We start from the raw sequence: 20,247 nt of genomic DNA on the forward strand, positions 1-20,247 counted from the left end.
TGGAAATCTGCATCCATAAAGGCTACAGCCAAGAAAACACTCTAGAGCAGTTTACTCTGCCACACATGGTACCTCCATGCATCAAAATGGGCACCATGGTAACGGTTTCATGTCAGGGTTTCCTGGTGCTCCCTGACCAACAGCCCATCCCTCCTCTTTCTGGGTGTTCTCACTGGCATCAACATACTTCTTGTTGTTGTTAGGTGCAACTGAGTCAAGCACAACTCTTAGTGATCCTGTGAACAAAAGATCTAAACCCTGTTCTATCCTGCACCATCCTCACACTTCCTGACACACAAGAGTCCACTGCAGCAGTCACCGCACCAATCCACCTGATTGAAGTTCTTCCTCTCCTTCGTCGACCCTCCACCCTTCCCCACATCATGTCCTTCTCCAAGAAACAGCACCTCCTAGCAACATGCCCAAAGTACTTGAGGTGAAGCTTCATCATTCTTGCCTCCAAAGAGCACTCTGGCTGCATCATCTCCAAGACATAGCTGTTCTCTTGGCCATCTGTGGAATGTTCAATGCTCTTCTCCAAAACCTCAGCTCAAAGGTGGCAATTCTTTTTCTGTCATCCTTATTCATTGCCCAGGTCTTGGATGCACAGCTAGCAATCAGAAAGTCTATGGCCTGAATGAGATGCACCTTAGTCCTCAAACTGACATCACTACTCCATAATAATTTGGGAAGGTCCCTAATTGCCAATTTTCCCAATGTAAGGCATCTCTTTATTTCCTGACTGCTGGTACCAAGGGATCTAATTGTGAATCCAAGCAAGGTGAAGCTGCTGACAGTCTCAATCTCCTCTCCATCCGTCATGATTACCATACTACCAACCCTGAAATGGGCACCTTCAGGAATCTTTCTGCATGGCTGTCCTCAAAACCCCCCAAAACATCTGATCAGTTAGTTTGCTGACAGCCGCATTTCAATGAACCGAGATGCTTCACACTACACAGATAAGAAGCTAGACGACTTGCCTGGTATGGAGGCCAGGTGCCCAGGCTGCTAGCACCAATGTTCTTTCCAGAGCAAACTAACAAGAAAAAGCTGAGGGCTGCCACCCCAGGCAGTGGGCGTCTGCCACCTCAGACAGGACGGGGTGGTGAATGCAGACATATTGTTGCTGTTAGTTGCCGTTGACGTGGCGCCGACTCACAGTGACCTTATATGTAACAGAACAAAAAGCCGCCTGGTCCGGCACCTGGTCCTCCTGGTCATGGGCAGGTCTGAGTCCACTGTTTTGACTGTTATGTCAATCCATCTCATTGAGGGTTTCCTGGTTTCTGATGAGCCTCTAATTTACAAATTATGACATCCATGTCTAGCAATTGGTCTTTCCTGATGACATAACCAAAGTAAGAAAGCCAGAGTCTTGCCAGTCTCGCTTCCAAGAAGCATTCTGGTTGTATTTCTCCCAGGATTGGTTTGTTCATTCATCTGGCAGTTCACGATATATTCTACTTCAACAACACCACAGTTCAGATGCAGACATGCTGCTGGCACAGAAATGTCAGCCTCTAATCTTCCTGAGCACTAATACCCACCATGAGGGCTCAGTCCCTTGGCTTTTAAAGATTTCTGAGTTCCAAAGCCACTCATTTAAAATGGGAGCATCCCTGAGTGGGAACAGAAAAAGGGGGTGAGGAGATCACCCACACAGGCAATATCAGCGGGAACACTGACAGACGAGCTGGGAACAAAGCAAAAGTGAGGCCATCTGGGTAGAAGTCAGAGATGGGGGAGAGGCAAGTGCTATCTCTCTCTAAGACCTCAGTCTCCTTAAGACAGCACTAGACAAGGCAGTCCTCAGAATCTCTTTCTGGTCAACTAATCTAATTTGGCCCTAACTTTCCAGGCCATTTCTGCTGTAAAATGAGCTGTGCCAAGGCAAGGGTCCAGCCCTGAAGCCAGTGAGCTACTTCCCTACTAATTGCTCAGGGCCTAGGAGGACAATGAGGTAGCCTCCCACTTCCAATCTTCTTCCCTCCAGGTCTTGCTCTGACAGTGTACTTCTGTCACCTGCAGACCCATGGGGATCTCAGACACAGTGAGTAGACAAGGAAGAGTGGCTCCACTATATCCAGAGGGATCACTGGTAGCATCTCTAGTAGGGAGTTGTGTTGCCAATCCAGAGGTGGTATGAATTCGCAAGGAGTTCTTCAGGAAAAAGAGGGGCAATTTATAGCCTTGGAAACTCACTGGAGGGTCAGCAGTGAGCCAATTCTGACTCAACATCAATGAGAGAGAGAGACAGGGAGAGAGAGAGAGAGAGAGAGAGAGAGAGAGAGAGAGAGAGAGAGAGAGTACACCCTGGCCATCAGGAACCTGGGGGGAGGGGGGAGGGTTCACAAGGAGGGGAAGCAGCCGTGGTGTCCTTGGCAGCAGCTGGATGACTGGCTGTGGGAGCTGAGCCCACAATTAAAATAAACCCCAAAACATCCTTAAAATAACTACAAGGCATTTCAAGAAGACTACATTGTTGAATTTACTGTTTGTTTACTGAGACGATCTGAATTGAGTTGCAGATGAAAGTAGGAGAGAGACCAGATGTGAGGCTGAACATCTGACCTATGGCACTAGCTGCTCCAGCAGGAACCCAGGCATGTAGGGAAAGGGGCCACTGAGAACCGCCTGGAACTGCCCTGAACCAGGCCTTGAAGACCTGGAGGCTGACCACCCCCACCCCCACCTCAAACTGCAGAATGACCAGCTTCTCCCATCCAGACCCCACAGAGCCAGTTGGCTACTTCCACCTGTCGGCTCTGCACTGACCCAGCTCGAGGACAACCACTTAGAGCAAAGTGTCTTTCAAAGACTCTAGATTATAGAGTAATGCAGAGGAGAGTCTGATTTCCAACTCAGCAGCCCTGGGTCAGGGCCTCTGTGCCTCCAAGTCTCCATTTTGTCAGATAAGAAACCAGGACAGCAATGAGAACGGGCCTCCTGTGCTGCTCTGAGAAGAAGCACAAGGACACCTGGAAAGCTGGCCCTGAGCTGGGCTCAGCAGGGGCCCTGAGAGGCAATGCCAGCCCCTACCTTTCTACTACTCCTCCAGAACATCAGTCTTTTCTTGTAGAGAACAATAATAACCAGAGCTCCCATCTAAGGCAGCCTGACCCTGGGAAAGCCGTGTCACTTTAGCACTCTGATGTCACAGCATGCATAGGAATAACCTGTTTACTCACCAGTCCCAACCCCTCAAGGTTGAGTAGCAGGTCTGATTCTCTGGGTCCCTGTGCCTCGCCCACAGCCGGCCCCAGACAGTGCCTAGCAAGTATCTGTTAAATGAAGGTTCTCTCCTCACTCCAGGAAGTTATGACAGACTCAAATTTTTCTACACATCTCCAGTCATAGTCTAAAAACACTTCATATCAAATATAGGATCTATTTTTAATGTCTGCAAAATGAAAAGCAAAGAAGTTCACAAAGGAATGAAAAAACAGGAACACAACAGACACACATACACCACTTTCACTGCAGCATTATCCACTTACTGTCCATTCACAACTTAAATGTCCACCAATAGACAATAAAGAAAATGTGGTCATACACAGAGTGGAATACTACTGCTCAGCCAGAAAGAAGAAATGAAGTCTCAGGCACACCACAACACAGATGAACCCTGAAATCATGAGGCTGAGTAAGTGCCCCCAAACATAAATATTGTATGACCCTACCTATACTGGGAACAGAAACTCTGGTGGCTTATTGGTGACGAGTTGTGCTGCCAACACTAAGGCAGGCAGTTCAAATACACCGCTTGGTCCTTGAGAGAAAGATGGGCAATCTCTGCCCATATGATTTACAGCCTCTGAAAATCCACTGGAGGGTCAGCTGTCAGTTCTGATTTGATGGTACATAGTAAGAAAACCTGAATTTTAAAATCATCTTAAGAATAGTTTTGAAGCATTGAACACCAATGACCAAAAAACAGATGAGTTATGGGATGACATCATTCAAGAAGAGACCAAAAGATCATTACAAAGACAGAAGAGAAAGAAAAGATAAAAACAGATGTTAAAAACTACTTTTAAAATTGCACTAGAGAGTGAAGAAGCCAAAGCAAAGAGGAGGAAAAGGTACTTAGGTAAAAGAGCTGAACAGAAGATTTCCAAGGGTAGCTTAAGAAGAAGTATTGTAATGTAATGTTCAGAGATCTGGAATTGGAGAAGAAAAAGGAAAGAACTCACTTTGCTTTTCTCAAGCAGAGAGAACTGAAAAGCAAATTTAATCCTGGAATCTCAATACTGAAACAGTACGTTTAACAGGTTGCTGCAAAACCGGCAATAGTGAAAAAATGTGTTTCTAAGCACGATCATCAATTTAAAAGTGTGCAGTAACATATTAATAATCCACGAAGGATAAAAGAAGATAGAGGGAATGCACAGAGTCACAATACTAAAAACAATTGACTGACAGTGAAAAATTTCAGGAGGTACCATAATTGTCAACAATTATGTCAACAACCAAATTGTACCATAATTGTCAACAATTATGTCAACAACCAAATTGTACCAGAATTGTCAACAATTATGTCAACAACCTAAAAGTTGTCAACAATTACAGTTTGCTCGGCTCCACAATCAACACTCATGGCATTGCATTGGGAAAATTGGTGGTCAGGGACCTCTCCAAATTACTAAAATCGATGATGTTAGTCTAGAGTCTAAGGTGCACATGTTCCAGGCCACGATCTTTGCAATTACTTGCTGTGCATCAGAGAGCTGGACAATGACCAAGGGACTGCCAAGACAACAAACAAGTCTGTCTTGGAGAGGGTGAAACCAAGTTTTTTACTTGGAGACTAAGATTCTGGAGCTCCATCTCACATACTTTGGGCATGTGACCAGGAAAGACCAATCCTTGGATAAGGACATCGTGCTCGGAAAGGTAGAGAGATGGTGCAGGAAAAGACAACCTCAAATGAGATGGACTGATACAGTAACTAGGGCAATGGGAATAGGAGAATCAGAGTCAGTGAAACTAGCTCAGGACAGGACAGGCTTCAGAGCTATTGTACACAGGGTTGCTATGGTCACAGGCAACTCAATGGCACATAACAACAACTACCACCACCACTATAAGAACAAAAGCTAATGGTAATGAAGAAAGAAGATGAACTTGTACTGAAGGTATTGGCAAAACAGAAGGCCCCAGGAACTGATGGGACACCAATTGACTTGTTTCATTTAACAGATGCAGCCCTGGGTGTGCTCACTAGTTTATGCCAGGAAATTTAGAGGGCAGCTGTCTGGCCAACTGACTGGGAGAGATTCATATTTGTTCCCATTCCCAAGAAAGATGATCCAACAGAATATGAAACAGTTATTGAACAATATCATTAGTATCACATACAAGCAAAATACTGCTGAAGATCATTCTGGCTAAAACAGAACATAGACACGGAGCTGCCAGAAGTTCAAGCAGGATTTAAAAGAGATCGTGGCACCAGTACTATCACTGCTGATATCAGATGGATCCTGGCTGAAAGTAAAGAAAGAATACCAGAAGAATATCTATTTATTCTTTATTGACTATGCAAAGATACTTGACTGTGTGATTCATAACAAGTTATGGCTTACATGGAGAAAAATGGGAATCCCAGAGCACTTAGAGGCTACTGTGCAAACAGAGTAGGGAAACACTACATGGTTTAAAATTAAAAAATTATTTTATTTGCATCTCTCTTTATTGCTCTAATTTTGAGCTTTCTTCATGTGTTTGTTGGCAATTCAAATTTTGTAATTGTGTTATTAGTCTTTTTTCTTGTGGAGGCCCTGTAGGATTCTGTAAACTTATATGAGAGCCTTGTCTGAATAAAATTGCCAAATGTTTTTTCCCAGTCAGTAGGTTTTCTTTTCACTCTGTTGGAAAATGTTCTTGATGTTAGAAGGTCTCATTGATCTCACTCCAGTTGCAGTGGCAATGTTTAACAGGACAGTAACAAATATTGAAGAGGATGTGGTGAGATAGGAACTCTTATACATTGTTGGTGGAACTGTACAATGGTATAACCACTCTGGAAGGCAGTTTGGCACTTCTCAAAAAGCTAAACACAGAAATTCCGTATAAGCCAGCTATTCCACTTCTTGGAATATACCCCTAGAGAATGAGAACTGAAGTATAAACAGAGACTTGTACACCAAGTTCATAGCAGTGCTATTCACCATTGCAAAAACATGGAAACAGCCCAAATGTCCAATCACAATCAAATGGATTGAGAAATTATGGTACATTCACATGACAGAATATTATGTGGCACAAGAGAAGCAATAATTTTGTAAATTACTACCTAACTTGGGAGGGACTGGAAAGCATTCTATTAAGTGAACTAACTCAGTCCTATAAGGACAAATACTGTATAAGACTATTATTGTAGAATGAGTATGACGATCCAAAGAGGGGAGGGGGAAAGTAGAGGGATGATGATGGGCAGGCAGGGGTTAATCAAAGTGTCACACAATTTAAGGGGGGGGGTTGAAGGAAATGGGAAAGATCTGGTGTGAAAAACAATGTACTCAAACTTTGTAAATAAACCAAGATAATTTTTTTTTAATTTAAGAAAGCAGAGTGTCAGTGCTGTATCTTCTCTCCATACTTATTCAATCTGTATGCTGAGCAAATTATTCAAGAAACTGGATTCTATGAAGAAGAATGTGGCACCAATATCAAAGGAAGACTGATCAATAACTTGTGTTATACACATGACACAATTTTGCTTGCTGAAAGTTAGGAGAACTTGAAGCACTTGTTGCAGAATATCAAAGAATATAGTCTTCAATATGGATTACACCTCAATGTCAAGAAAACACAAATTCTTACCACTAGACCAATAGGCAACATCACGGTAGATGGAGAAAAAAAACACATCATGGTAGAGAAGAAGTTGTCAACTATTTCATCTTACTTGGACCCACAATCAGTACCTCTGGTACCAGCCTTCAGGTAATCAGGAGACTTATTACACTGGGAAAGTCTGCAGTCAAGGCCCTTTCCAAATTGTTGAAAAGCAATGATGCTAGTTTGAAGACTAAAGTGTATTATGATTCAGGCCATGGTCTTTCCAATTACTTACTGTGCATCTGAGAGTTGGGCAATGAATAAAGATAACAGAATAATTGAATATACCATGGATTGCCAAAAGAACAAATAAACAATGTCTTGGAGAAAGTGAAGCCAGAGTACCACTTGGAGGAAAAGATGACACATTTTCCTCTCACATACTTTTGGCATGTTGCTAGAAGAGGTCATCCCTTAGAGAGGAACATCAAGCTTGGACAGGTGGAGGGTTAGAGAAAGAGAGGAAGACCCTGAAGCAGATGAACTGACACAGTGACTGCTGCAGGGGGCGCTAGTGTGTGAGGAAGTGTGAAGATGACACAGGATAGTAAAGAGTTCAATCTGTTGTTCACAATGTTGCTATGGGTCATGCTTGACTTGACAGCACCTAATAACAAGAACAACTTGCTTATATGAAATATCTAGACTAGGCAAATGTATAAAGACCAAAGTCTAGTAAGGGCTCTGCTGCTTTAGTGATAAGGAGTTGTGCTGCCAACCCAAAGTCACATTGTTCATATCCACCAGCCACTCTGAGGAAAAAGTTGGGTCATTTCCTCTCAAGAGAGTTACAACCTCCAAAACCCCTCTGGAGGGTCAGCTATGAGTTGGTTTAGATGCAACCACACCTAACAACAAACAGTAAGGACGAAAAGGGGGAAGAAATGGAGTCACTGCATACGGAGCATTTAGACTCATGAAGGCTAATGGAAAATTTTAGAAACAGCCGTGACCGGTTGCATAACATGATAAAAGCAATTAATGTCATTGAATTGTACGTGTAAAATATATTGGAATGGAAAAATTTTTCTTACATATACTCACCACAATAAAAATTTAATTAGTTAAAAAGCAAGGGGAGCTGGGACAAGAATGAATCCCATCACACCAGTTTCATAGCTGGAACAAGAGATGCCTAAACAAACTCCGAAAACTCAATGTCCTGTCGACAACTCTCTGGTCTCTGGCAGAAGTGGACGCGATGCAGGTCAGCATCGTGGGCCTACCACACCCTGTCTCCTACACCAGAGAGAGCACTGGGGAAGAGGCCGCAGAGCTCGGCTCCCAGCGCAGGATGCTTAGCTTCTTGGAGCCTCACCTCCCTCACCTTTATTAACTCTGTAGTGTTCATAAAACCTCTTCCATTTGTGAACATCAAATGAGATCACAAGAGCAAAAACGTTTCCTAAACTATCCACAATGTGGAAATATGATGGGTTATCACCTTGCTTCTATCAAACAAATTTTGAAACTCAAATAGTCAGGAAATAAAGAAATCCTATTTGGGGAGCTTAAGTATTTACATATTTTGGGCAGGTTATCAGGAAGGCAAGTCTCCGGGGGACATCATGTTTGGGGAATAATAAAGTCATCTAAAGAGTGCAAGGCCCTCAACAAGACAAAGTGACCTGGTGGCTGGAACAGTGGGTTTAATAAGCACAGCCAAGCTCGCGAAGACGGCATGGGATGAGGTAAAGGTCAGCTCTGTTGTACACAGGGTCACTAGGAATCAGGCCACCTGGATGGCACTATGTCAGGAATAAAAAGTGATGAAGAATGGGGTCATGTTCATAACAAGAGCGGGTACAAGTAACTGTGTACATGATGCTCTTGAATTAACTGGGTGAGTGAACAAGTTGTTGTTGTTGTTATGCACCATCAAGTTGTCTGTGACTTATAGCAACCCTGTCTACAACAGCCCTAAATCCTACTCTATCCTGTGCCAATCTTATTGTCTCTGACACATCTACCCCCATTACCTCATTCACTGAATCAATCCCATTGAGGGTCTTCCTCTCTTGCACTGTCCCTCTACCCTCCCAAGCATGATATCTCCAAGGATGGGTCCCTCCTTGCAACATATCTAAAATATGTCAGACAAAGCTGCAGAATCCTTGCTTCCAAGGAGTAGCCTGGCTTCGCCCTCTCTATGACGAACTTGTTTGTTCTCCTAGCAGTCCATGGTATATTCAGTACTCTTCTCATAGGGTCGCTATGAGTCGCAGGCGACTCGACGGCACATAACAACAACAACAACTTCTCCAGCACCACAGCTCAAAGGCATCAATTCTCCTTCTATCATCCCTAGTCATTGTCCATCTTTCTGATGCATAGCAAGTAATTGCAAAGACCATGGCCTGTATCAGGCACACCTTACTCTCCAGACTGACACCATTGCTCTTCAGTACTTTGGAAAGGTCTCTGACAGCAGACTTCCCCAATGCAATTCATCTTTTTATTTCCTGAATGCTGGTACCAAGAGTGTTGATTATAGAGCCACGCAAACCAAAGCTGTTAACAATCTCAATCTCTTCAACATCTGACTGTTCAGTCCATTAGAATGTACACGGAAGCTGTTGTTGGTACTGAGTGCTATCACCTCAATTCTAGCTCACAGCGCTCCATGTGACCAAGACAAATTACCTCATAGGCTTTTCTAGCTGGAGATCTTTCTCCTGAGGAGGCTCTGGGAGATTCAAACTGCCCACCTTGCAGTTAGCAGCTGAGTAACCATTGTGCCCCTGAGGCTCTTTATTCAAAGGTTAAGAAGTTCTAGTAACAATAGAAATGAAACATCTGATTCTGTTCCATTGCCTTTTAAATGACCAGATGTGAGACATATCTAAAGCTTAGGAATTGACTTCAGGCAGTCGTCTTATCCCTTACGACATCCAAGGGCCAGGATAAGGTGAACTCCAAAGACAGTACACATGGCTGCCACCATCTGACATTTCCAACCCCTGCAGCAGACATTAGTCAGATCAATGCAAGCCCAGACACAGCTGGGCCAATATTTCTTGGGCCTTGATCCCAACTCCACTGATGCTATCTGCTGGTGTCAGAAAAGGGAGTACAGGCTCCTCGTTCCCATCCCTGCATCCACACAAGTCTCCAAGTCTCCTAAATGAAGTTAAAAAGCAAACCAAAGCATTGTTAACCAGCTGATTTCCTGGTTCAGCCAGGAGCACTGTTCCAGCAGCCCTGAGATCTACACTTGGACCAGGAGAGTAGGGTTCTGAGTTCGTGGCTACGGGAAGATATGTGCTCAGCTGTGAGAAACTGGACTAAGGTATGGGCACCAGGCACATCAGAACCAGAGACACAGAGCTCAGTGCGCAGACTGGCCCAATCACTGCTTTTCATAAGGGAGAGTGACAGGGCCTCAGGGTCTCTTGCCTGAGCTGTCAGAACCGGCCTGTTACTGGTCTTGCTTCCAGGGCCAATGCAACATGACCAGAATCGGGAGAGAAGCCTGGCCTGGAGAGAAAGAGTAGGCAGAATTCACGCAAAACCAGAGAAATGGATGCCATCAGACTAAGTTTAGGGAGTCCCAGGGGCATAGCCCACACGGAGCTGCACTGCTAACCCAAAGGCACACTTCTGCCAGTTCAAATCCACTGGAGGCTCTTGAAAAGAAAGACAAGCACCCCTCTCCCTTGCAATTTAGAGCCTCAGAAACCCACGGGAGCCTCGGTTAGAGGTTGGTTTCAACTTGACAGCAACAAGAGAAAGAGACAGAGGTGCAAAGAGAGAGAAAGACAAAGAAGGGACCGATTTTCATGAAATCTCCATGACCCTGTCCTCTCTTCTGGAACAGTGAGTTCCCTGGAAGGACTACCAGAGGCAGCAGGGGGAAGGGGCTTACCTGTCCCCCAAACGCGTGTAGAGTGTCAGCATTGTGTCAGGAACTTGACCTCTGTCCTCAGAGTTTATGACAGACAGGTCATCATTTTCCAGTCATCTAGGGGGCTGCGTGGAATGTTGCATGATGTGTCCAAGGTCACATGGGTGGTAAGTGGTGGTGCTGGGACTCAAACCCACGCTTCTACCATCTCACACAGAGCTATATTCAGTGATTGGTTCCTTCCCTGAATGCTTCTCCTGCCCCCTCCCCTCCATCCCGCCTGCTACACTCCTGGGCTGAGTTTATTCTACACTAACTTAAACCACTTTGTGGGCTACTTTGCAAGTGTTCTTAATCTTTCAACTAATTCATCGGCTCTTGGACTATAAAGAAAAATTGAAATTGCTGTGCTGCATGTAATAAAGTTTTGGCATCTGGCCGTCCAGGGCCATTTAAGGAGGATCCAGCACCAGCCTCAAACAGATGCTTATCCTTGTAAAGGTGAGGGGTCCTGATCCCTCTCTGCAGCCCCTCAGACAGCGCCCTTCACTCAGACCTGGTTAGCAAGTCATTCATTCACTATTTGGGGAACATTCATGACAGAACAGACCTCTCCTTCTCATCAGGCTGTTTTTGAGGCCAGGGAATGAAAGGTGAAAATGAGGCTTAGTTCCAACATCCCTGCTGTGAGAAGCTCATGATCAGAACAGGGCCACACTCCATGGGTTACTTCTCAACAAGTGTCCCCGTAAGGAATGTCAGGGCACAGGCCCTAGTGAGGACCCCAGTGCTGCTACTGCAGGTTAGTAACCTCTTGCCAGGGTGGACTTGGCACCACTTACTAGACTAAAACCACACTCTAATCTGAACTACTTCTTCATAAGCTATAACCACAGAACCAGGGAGGGCAGGCATGGAGAGAAAGGATTTGGAGAGACCCACTTAGCATTTGTTAATCTGTAAGGATCTATCTTTTTGCCAAAAAAGTACAGCAGTAACTCATTAAGTAACATTGCCAGAGACCTCAAAGATCATCTCAGACAATTCTGCCATTTTTCTGACAGGGAGACTGAGGCCCAGAAAAGGAAAGGAGCTAACTCAAGTCACAGAGAAGCCTGCCCAGAGCCCGGAGGGCCAGTCAGATTGTGGAAAAGCCAATGCTGGCTTCAGTGCAGACCGTCCCTGCCCCCAGAGAGCCACACAGGCACGCCTCGTTTCACTGCCTTTTTCAGATATTGTGCTTTTCAAAATTAAATTTTGTGGCAACTGGGCTTTGATCAAATCTACCAGGGCCATTTTCCAACAGCATATGCTCACTTCATGTCTGTGCATCACATTTTAGTAATTCTCACACTATTCAATCTTTTTCATACTATTGTATATTTAGTCAAACTCAAAACTCATTGCCATGGAGTTGAAACTGACTCAGATCACCCTTCAGTGGGCTTTCAGAAGCTTATAAATCACATAGGAGACTGCCCATCTTTCTCCTGAACAGCAACTGGTGGATTTGAACCACCAGAGAGGTGCCACTTTTAAGTCACTAGCACAACTACTTAAGAACTATGCCAGGAAGAAAAACTATGGTACATTCACACAAAGGAATATTATACAGCACTGAAAAACAATGAACATGTAAAACATTACACAACATGGGGAAGGATAGAGGACATTATGCTGAGTGAAATTTCTCAATCACAAAAGGACAAATACTTCTGTAACAAAATAGGGCAGATGAGGATGCAGGGGGTATTAGGAAGAGAATGGAAAAAAAGGGGGATGGATAGTGAACACTGCAGTAGATAGATGAGGAGAGAACTGTTTGAAAGGCATATATGATTAGGCATTATATGTATTACAACAGTAGTAGAACAAAGGATGCACTGAGGAGTGGGCTGGGAGAGGCGAACTAGGGCAGGGGTGGGGGAGATGTGCAACAAAGAAAAAATATTTTAAATAAAAACTATGCCAGAAGAGCTCAACATATTTAGTTGTTATTGTTCTTCCACATCAACACTCTTGGCATCAGCAGTCAGGAAATCAAAAGACGAATTGCATTGGCAAAATCTGCTGCCAGGGATCTCTCCAGAGTACTGAAAAGCAACTATGTCAGTCTAGAGATTAAATTATGCCTAACAGGCCATGGTCTTCACAATTATTCACTATGCATCAAACAGGTGGACAATGACTAAGGATGACAGAAGAAGAATCAATGCCTTAATTGTGGTGCTGGAGAAGAGTCTTAAACATACCATGAAGCACCAAGAAAACAAGTAAGTCTGTCTTGGAGAGAGTGAAACCAAATTTCTCCTTAGAGGCTAAGATTTTGAGGCTCTGTCTCATATACTTTGGGTCTGTGGCCAGAAGAAACCAATCCTTGCAGAAGGACATCATTCTCAGAAGGGTAGAGGGACAGCGTAGGAGAGTAAGACCCTGGACGAGATGGATTTATACAGCAACTGCCATAATGGGGGTAGGTGTGTCAGAATCAGTGAGACTGGCTCAGAACAAGGTATGGTTCAGAATGTCTGTATATAGGGTCACTAAGGATTGCAGGAGACTTGTCAGAACCTAACAACAACAACAACAACATTGTTGTTGTTATTGTTAAGTGCTGTCAAGTACAACTCATAACAACCCTGTGAAAAACAGATCTGAACCCTGTTCTATCCTGTGCCATCCTTATCATCTCTGACATATTTGAGCCCGGTCACATATTTGCTACAGTCACTGTGTCAATCCATCTCATTGAGGGTCTTTCTTTCTCTTGCTGATCATTCATTTTTCCATAATGTCCCCCACCAAAGGAATCACCCCTCCTAACAATATATCCAAAGTATGAGAGATGAAGCTTTGACATCCTTGCCTATAAAAAGCACTCTGGCTTCACTGTCTCCGAGACAAATCTCTTTGTTCTCTTGGCAGTTCATGGGAAATGCAGTACTCTTCTCCAATACAACAATTCAAAGACTCTGATTCTTCTATCATCCTTATTTGCTATGCAGCTCTCAGATATTTAGAGAGTGATTGAAAAAAAACATGGCCTGAATCAAGCGCACCTTAGTCTTTAAACTGACATCATTGCTACTTAGTACTTTGGAAAGGTCCTTGACAGCAGACTTTCCCAATGCAATATGTCTTTTGATTTCTTGACTGCAAGTACCAAAGATGTTGACTGTGGATCCAACTAGGATTAAATCACTGACAATTTCAATGTGTTCTCCATCTACCCTGAAGATTCCTACAGGCCCATGGTGAGGATTTCTGTCTTCTTGATGTTGAGATGGAATCCGTATTAATACTGTAGACTTTTACCTTCTGCAACAAGCCATTTCAAGTCCTCACAGTAAGCAAGGCTGTGTCATATGCATAAATGTAGGTTGTTGATAAGTCTTCCTTCCTCTAATCCTGATGCCGTATTCTTCTCTATAAAGTCCAGCTCTTCGAATGGTTTGCTTAGTATACAAATTGAATATGAATGGAGTCTTGATACACACTTTCTGTTGTTGTTGTTGTTGTTGTTGAGGCTCCCCCCCCCATTTGTTCATTTGTTATATACATTCATCCTACCCCTTAAATTCCCCTTGTAGGACTAATTGTCATACACATAGTTTCTAACCATCCATTCCTTTTGGACTATCTCTCCTTTCACTCATTCCAGTGCAGTGTTCATTATCTATCCATTCTTTCCCCACTATTCTTCCCTGCCTCCATCTCAATCCTATTACTTCAATAATGAGCTCATGCCGTATCTATCCCTTTGCAACTGAGAATCACACCTTTCTTGATTTTAAACCATGTAGTGTCCCCCCTAGCACCAGCAATCAGGAATTTAAAAGAGGAATTGCATTAGAAAAATCTGCAGTCAGGGACCTCTCTAGAGTGCTAAAGAGCAATGATGTCAGTCTACAGACTAAGATGTGTTTGATCCAGGACATGGTCTTCACAATTACCTGTTATATGTATCAGAGAGCTGGATAATGACCAAATAGGACAGAAGAATTGATGCCTTTTAACTGTGGTACTGGAGAAACGTATTGAACATAACACGGACTGCAAAAAGAATTAACAGGTCTGTCCTAGAGAGGGTGAAGCCAAGCTGTTCCTTAGAGGCAAGGTCTCTGTGGTTCCATCTCACATAGTCTGGGCAAGTGCCCAGGAGGGACCAGTTCTTGGAGAAGGACATCATGCTTGGAAGGGTGGAGAAACAGCACAGGAAAGGAAGAACCAGAAGAGATGGACTGAAACCATAACTGGGGTAATGAGGGTAGGTGTGTCAGATACAGTAATATTGGCCCAGGATAGAGCAGGATTCAGAGCTATTGTGCATAGAATCGCTATGAGTCATGGTTGACTCAACAGCACATAACAACAAGTTGCTCTGTTCAGGCCACAGCTTTGTGGTCTAGGGATAGGTTTTGTATAATTAAGTGTTCAAGGATTTCCATTCCTTCCAATGTTAGCCACAATTTTAGACTATCCACATGGTCAAATGCCTTTGCATAGTTAATAAAGCACAAATAGATATTCTTCTGGTATTCTCTGCTTTCAGTCAAGATCCATCGACATCAGCAATGATATCCTGTGTGCCACAGCCTCTTCTAAACCCATCTTGAACTTTTGGAAGTCAAGGTACTGTTCTAGCTGTTTTTTATTAATCTTTAGCAATATTTTACTTACATGTGATATTAATTATCTTGTTTGATAATACCCACATTCTGTTAGAAGACTGCCAAAAAAGGTAGAGGGAATTCTGGTGACCTAGTGGGTAAGGGGAAGTAAAAGCAAGGCAATGTAAGACACCTTTCTTGCTTCATTTACACATACAGCACAACACTAATGACAGCAACACCTGTGACTGAACTAGAGACCTGACATGAGATGGGACCTGCGGGGGATGGGAAGGGGAGAGCCAATATTGGCAGGACTGAGAACTTTGTTGGACAACTAGGGGTGGGAAGCCAAGACTGACAGGACTCAGAAATTGGAAATACTGTCCTAAAGACATAAGACTTGAGGCTGAGGTGCCTGCATGCACATTCTGAGAGATGTCTTGACTGTATTTTGTTATTAATTTTTATTATAGTATTTGGACTTCCCCAATATAGTTCTGTGTGACCTGTGAGCTATTGCATCAGATTTAATGCACCAAAGTAGTGATATTGCTGTTGAGATAAGTAGAAAGGGGTATGGGAATGTGAGGGACATGTCTGAATTCAGGGGAATTGGTCTTGTGTTATTGATGCTTTTGACGGGGACACTTCCCCTTTATGAAGTTGGTAAAGGTCAGATATGGCCGTCCCCATATGGTCCTTGCTCTTTTTTATGCATTCCAATTCAAGTTTCAGAATCTCTTCAAATATTCCCTTTGATCCTTCTTTCTTCCCTGTCTTTGTAATGGTCCTTCTTTCCTCCCTGTCTTTGTAATGACCTTTTTGCTCTATGGATGGTGTTCTTGATGTCATTCCACAAGTCATCTAGTCTTAGATCATTAGTGTCCACTGCATTAAATACACTCAGGATCATATTTTGGTTCTCATCAACTTCTTTTCATTGTCTTCTATGTCAATTTCAACTTGCACATGAGTAATTGATGGTCTGTTCTATAATAAGCACCTGGCCTGGTTTTAATTGCTGTTATTGAGCTTCTCCAATTTCTCTTTCAACAAATGTAGTCAACCTGATTACTGTGGAGTCCATTAGGTGATATTTTATGTATGTGTGTGTGTATATATACACACACACACAGTCATAGTTTGTGTTACTTTAAGTATTTGCAATGAAGAAATAATTTTTTATAAAAAATTCTATCATTTAAGTTCCTCATTTCTGTCACTAAGGCCATATTTTCCAACTACCAGTCATTCTTAGTTTCCAAGTTTTGCGTTCTAGTCACCAATTATTATCAGTGACTCTTGATTGCATGTTTGATCCATTTTATATTCCCTTGAGAAGGTTCAAATCAGGAAAAACAGCATTCAGCTGTTGCATGCATTACAAGACTAAAGAACACAAACTAAATCCTCATCAGTGGTCCAATAGGCAACATCTTGATAGATCGAGAAGAGATGGAAGTTGTTAACGATTTAATTTTACTTGGTGCCATAGTCAATATTCATTGTAACAGCTGTAAAGAAATAAAAAATGTGTTGCATTGGGAAAGTCTGCTGTCAAGGACCTCTCGAAAGTGCTAAAGAGCAAGAACATCAGTTTAAAGACTAAGATGCACCTGATGCAAGCTATGGTATTTTCAATTCTTTTCAATTGTTCCTAAGCATATGAAAGCTGGTTATTGAGCAAGAATGACAGGAGAACAATCATTGTCTTTGAATTATGGTCTTAGAGAAGAGTACTGTATATTAGCTGGACTATATGAAGAAGGGAGTTGCCTGCGACTCGACGGGACTTAACAACAATAACATCAACACAGAGAGAGAGATCAGCTGGCCCAGTGGACAGAAGGCGATGCTACCAAGCCGAAGTTGGGTGACTTTTAATCCGCGGCCCTCGGGCCTGTCTTTCATTGTTTTTGTTCAGACATTCCTCTAGGTCGTATAGCCCTGGTGTACAAGTTGCCATACAGTGGTAACTTGTGGTTGCTGTGAGGCTGAACACTGTGACACTGATATGTCAAATGTGTTACTGGCTGGTTACCCAGTGCGGACAGAGAGTGGGGTGGAGCTCCCTGATTAAAACTAGCTTGGAAGGAGGAGTGGCATCCACTTGCATAATAGCTTGCCTCCGGAAACCGTATGAACCTGGAGAGAGGATGAGAGACACCCAAGCGTTGAGGACTCTCCTTCATAGGGTCGCTGTGTGTCACCTGCAACTCAACGGCACTTAACAACAACAACAGTGGGTAAGGAGTTGTGCTGTCAATTCAAAGACTAGTGGTTTAAATCCAACAGCTGCTTTTCAAGATAAAGATGGACAATCTCCCCTCATGCAATTTACAGCCTCTGAAAACCTGCTGGAGGTTTGGCTGTGGGTCATAACAACAAAAACTAACAAATAAAATGTCAAAAAAACAAAACCCCAAACACCACCACATCCATTGCTATTAATCCAATTCTTACTCATGGCAAGCCTCCATTTAATTTTCCAAGACTGTAAGTCTTTACAAGAGAACCATAGAACTACACCACAAATGCCCATTTTCCCCTCACAGAACTGCCAACGGATTCAAGTGACTGGCCTTTCAATCAGCAGTTCAACATGTAATGCACTACATCCCTCGGGCCCTTTAATAGAGCACAGTATAGTTTAAATAATTCTTTTATATGCACTTGTTTATTGTTGTCCTGTATCATCTATTCTGAAGTGACTCATAGCCTCCAGCAGGTTTTTAGAGGCACTAAGATGTATCAGAGGAAACTGCCCATCTTCTCCCACTGAACAGCTGGAGGGTTTGAACCATGGGCATTTGGGCTGGCAGTGCAATTCCTTAGAAACAAAAAAATTAATGGGACTCATTTTATTGTAATATTGGCTTTACTGTAGTGGTCTGGGACCGAACCTGCAGTATCTCCATGGTGTGCCTGTACTGGTGCTGGAACGAGGTTACTGGTTTATCCAAAGAAACCTGCGCCTGGTGAGCATTCCAGCAAGGCATCACACTGAAGTGAAGCAGTTGAAAGCAGGCTGGGAAGCTACCACCTGAGACCCGGGCCAGCTCTACTGGAGTCCTTCCTCCACCCACAAAGGCCCCTGCTAGTTTCTCCTTCCTACAGACTTTCATTCACTGAACAAGTACATGTTTATTGTGGCTGTTCAAATCCACCAGAAACTCAGAGGGAGAGGGACATTCTCCTCGCGTGAAATTCACAGCCTCCCAAAAACGAGCTGGCAGGTCAGCAATGAGTCTATTCCACCTTGACAGCAATGAGGTTATGACATGCCAGACAGCGGGGACATAACAAAGAACTAAACTGACATCCCTGCCTTGAGCTTAACATGTGTTAAGGAGATATAAAGGAATCAAAGAATAATAGCAAGAAATACCTAAGAAACACTATTAGCATCATAAAGGGTGAGTACAGGAGCTACAAGAGAAGTCAGGGAAGGCCTCCTTATGGATGTGTACCATCTGAACGGATACATGAAGAGTGAGTCAATATTAAATGAGTAAAGACGGAGGTGGAGGAGGACAGGGCACTCCAGGTCAAGGAAATAGCCTGTTACAAAGGCCCTGAGACAAGAGCTGATGCTTTACAAGGGAAGGGAAGAGGGCTGGAGTGGCGGTCAGTGAGGAGTGGAGTCACAGGAGCAGTCAGACCACACAGGAGCTGTGGGACAGGGTTCCAGCACAGCAACTCTAAAGGAAAGAGATGGGCAATGTCCTCCCTCTGAAAAACCCCTGGGGGTCAGCTATGAGTCCTTTCTGATCCAACAGCACATTACAACTCTGAAAACAGCAAAGAGTAGAAAACAGGGTTAGGCAGGCTGAGGGTATGTTAACATGATACAATTAATGTTATAAAAAAGTCAGCTGCCACAAAGGTGGAAAATAGCCTAGAAATGGGAACAGGAGACTTTCTGGGAGGACCTGGACCCGCATGGTGACAGTGGAGATGAAGAGAAAAGGAAACATTCAAGAGGCATCCTTTCACACTCTTTGCCATCGAGACAGCGCTGACTCATAGCTGACCATCCACTGGGTTTCCAAGGCTATAAACGGCACGGGAGAAAGCTGCCCATCTTTCTCACACAAGAACACTGGTGGATTCAAACCACAACAGAAGTCTGGCCCTAGGTTAGCAGGCAACTCCCAATGGACTACATCACTAGAGCTCCCTACAAGACAGCTCCCCAAGAAAAAGTTAAAACAGGGCCAATAGAGGGAATGGGTGTTTCAGGCTGGGAGCTTCTATCAAGTGTGGCAACTTCAGTGAGCCAGGGACAGGAGAGGAGGATCAGATGAGCTCAGTCCTGGCATATACAATCTGGGGTCCCACTTGCACAGGAAACCTTCCTTGATCCCCTATCTTGGCCCTGCTGCTATCTTTGTTACCTGGAGTTGTTTATAACGGAAATACCACAAGTAGGTGGCTTTAAAGATTAGAAATGCACTTAAAACCAGGATAGAATAAAACAGATGAATGGGACCTTCTAAGAATAAAATTCCTATGCACATCAAAAACTTCTCCAACAGGGTGAAAAGGAAAAGTACAGACTGGGGAAAAATAGTTGGCAATGACCTATCTGATTCTGATACGTAAAATGTATAGAATACTTTACCACCTCAACAAGAAAAAGGTTAAAAACTCGATCACAAAATGGACACAGGATATGTATAGATTCTTCACCAAAGAAGACATTCAGATGGCAAACAAACACATGAAGAAATGTTCAAAATTCCTAGCTCTCAGAGACTTGCAAACCAAAACAACTATGAGATATCATCTCACTCCAACAGCAATAGCAAAGCTCTGTTAGTTAAATTTGTGTCTTCTAGGCTGCAACATTATCCAAAAATGACTGGAACAGCACATCAGCAGAGAACTGCCAGAAGTCCAGGCTGGGTTTAGAAGGGGTTGTGGTACTAGGGATATTGTAGC

The 20,247-nt window shown here is 43.5% G+C and overlaps 1 protein-coding gene and 1 pseudogene across 1 annotated transcript in view; one reads left to right on the top strand and one right to left on the bottom strand.

The window, feature by feature from the left end:
- Positions 1–20,247, bottom strand: part of GLIS1 (GLIS family zinc finger 1) — a 429,609-nt gene that overhangs the window by 295,641 nt on the left and 113,721 nt on the right. The gene's annotated exons all lie outside the window — the stretch shown is intronic.
- The window catches only part of LOC102851733, a 185,595-nt pseudogene that overhangs the window by 143,092 nt on the left and 22,256 nt on the right, over positions 1–20,247 (top strand).

Source organism: Elephantulus edwardii, unplaced genomic scaffold (genome assembly GCF_000299155.1).
Source record: "Elephantulus edwardii isolate Elephantulus edwardi_28Jun2011 unplaced genomic scaffold, EleEdw1.0 scaffold00005, whole genome shotgun sequence".
Lineage (NCBI taxonomy): Eukaryota > Metazoa > Chordata > Mammalia > Macroscelidea > Macroscelididae > Elephantulus > Elephantulus edwardii.